Genomic DNA, 2,542 nt, shown 5'->3' on the forward strand with positions numbered 1-2,542 from the left:
TAAAAGCATAAAATTTGATAAGTTTTGATGTGTATGGATACCTATAAAACAATCACCCCAGTCAAGATAGTGAACATATACATCACCCTGAGATTTTCCTCTTGTCCCATTGTTCTCACAAGGTAATATTCCATTTGTCTGGTTCCCTGATGTATTCTGGGCATACCTCCCAGAAATATACCTGGTTCATAGTGGCAATCAAAATATGTTTGATTAATTAATTGATGAGCAAAGACATTCTCTAAAGCATGGCATACAGAAGGAAACACTGAAAACAATTGGTGTTCTTATGATGACAAATCTTAAAAAATAATACAAAATTATGCACCATTGAAATTATCCTTTATGAGAACATTAAATTCTATTTCAATATACTTAAGTAGAAAAGCAAGAATTAAGAAAACTTATAAACTATTATTCTAATCATTATATATTTACATAATTTTATGAGTAGCTAAGAAAGATAATAGACATTGATACAAAAACTTTAGCAGTGGAGAAAGGACAGTTAATTTTATTTTTCTTTTTTTGTGTGCTTCTCTGGCACTTTCAAAGACAATGTGTCATAAAATGTTAAATGGGATTCTCCCTGTGCCTTGGAATTTTGGTTGAAGCTCCATACAGATGACAAGTAATAAATATTTCCATATTCCAAACAGAACAGCCAAAAAGCTATCAGACACCCCATTCTTGAGTTTTCTAAGAGATAATCAAATTCTTCTTTCTGCTGTCATCCTCACCATTCTATCATGACTATGAAATAGAAGGCATAATTTTGCTGAAAAGGAAAGTTGACAGAAAGTACAAGATTCTAGGATATTTTCCACCCCATCCCCCATCTAGGGAAAAGATGCCATTCTTTTAAGTGATGTTTATGCTTCACAAAGCAACACTTAGAAATTAAATCTGATGGCAAAAAAAGATGAATTGACATTGCTAACCCTAGCTGGAGGCCTGATGAGATGCATTTGTTTGCAGGCTCACCGTGGAGTGAAGTATGGTAAGAATGGTCTCAGAAGTGACAGCTGGGATACTTTGAAATTTGTGGGCTTCTGTTCTAGAGTTTTCTCTAGGCAAAAGTTTGACTACAGAGATGGTAGAAAAAGTCAATCCACCCTTTATGGGTTTGGTACAGAAAAGATGTTCTAGCTTCCTAAGTGACTACTGGATACTGCAAAAAATAACCAGTTCAAGTTGTCTTGATGGATCCCTGAAGAAGAGGGCTCCCTGACACAGGAAGAGGGCACCAACAGTAAGAAGTGGTGAGATGAACTGATGTGAGCAGAAGCTGAGATGTCACCAAGAGGACTGTGCAGTATAGAAAGGGGGAAAAAGGCACATTTGTGTTTTATAGAAAGGACAGAGTTTGAGCATGTGACGCACTCAGAAGTCACCCAAAGCTAAACAAGAACAGAAGGAGCACCAGCTAAGAAATGTTTGTTTTCACACTGTCCTGACATGATCATCGCCCCCAGTCGCTGCTCCCTTAACTTTGGAAAACTCAAGAGTTAATAGATTGTTGATGAGTGGTTGGAGATAGAACACAGAGTGAGTGAAGCTAGAGACCATGCTTCCCTTTTTTGTGGCTTAGCCAGTGAATGAAACAAGTGTTGAGAATGGAAAAGACTTGAGCTCTGTGTAAGACAGAACATTTTATATTTGATTGAGCTAAATTTATTTATAATTGACATTGAGATTTAACTGCCAAGGTTAGACTGTTCTTATAGTGGTCAGAAGTCCATGCTGTTAGTTTAAAGTGTGGCCCTTTACTGCAGATAAGAAGTTTAATAATATGGACAAAGGCACTTACTAAAAAACATTAAATCTATTTCTTGTTTGTATCACCAACTGAATTTAGTCCATTTTATTATCCACTTATACCTGTGTTATACTGTATCATTTTTAATTCTAAAAAAATCATCACAAGCTATCAGTAGCCTCACTAAAAGCACTATGCAGGGATAATAGTATAAGATTGCAATATAGATGAAAGTATTATATCAGTATACGTGCACAGTACATCAGTACTAGTTGTTTTTTCCTACTAGATGTGGTTCATTGTTTTTATTGAGTTTTTGCAACAACTTTTATCATTTTCCCACCTCTACTATTCATTCATAAACTATTAAATATAAATTGTGGAAAATGAGGTCTAACTCATCTTTTTCCCCAAGGTTACACAATGATTGACACTTATTAAGACATATTAAATATTCAGTATTTTTCCAAACATTTTTGGTGGTCTATTCTGATATATCAAAATTATAGAGACATATGCTTCACACTCAGATTCTACTTATTTATTAGAAAGTTTATATTTACATGAGTTCAATATAATCTTAAAAGAAGCAATTAACATCTACCTTTAAAAACTAGGTAATTCAGATATGTCCCATTCTATTCCAACTATTGTTTTTTTAGCTCTCTCTTTGATCTATCAGTAATAAAATCTAATTCCATATTTCAATCATTTTTCTTCAGTTTATATAGAACAGGTGTTTATATTTATTAAATATTCAAAGAAAGACAAGTAGACTTAGAA

Source organism: Pteronotus mesoamericanus, unplaced genomic scaffold, assembly GCF_021234165.1.
Source record: "Pteronotus mesoamericanus isolate MK-2021 breed Mesoamerican mustached bat unplaced genomic scaffold, CSHL_Meso_final scaffold_85, whole genome shotgun sequence".
NCBI classification, from domain to species: domain Eukaryota; kingdom Metazoa; phylum Chordata; class Mammalia; order Chiroptera; family Mormoopidae; genus Pteronotus; species Pteronotus mesoamericanus.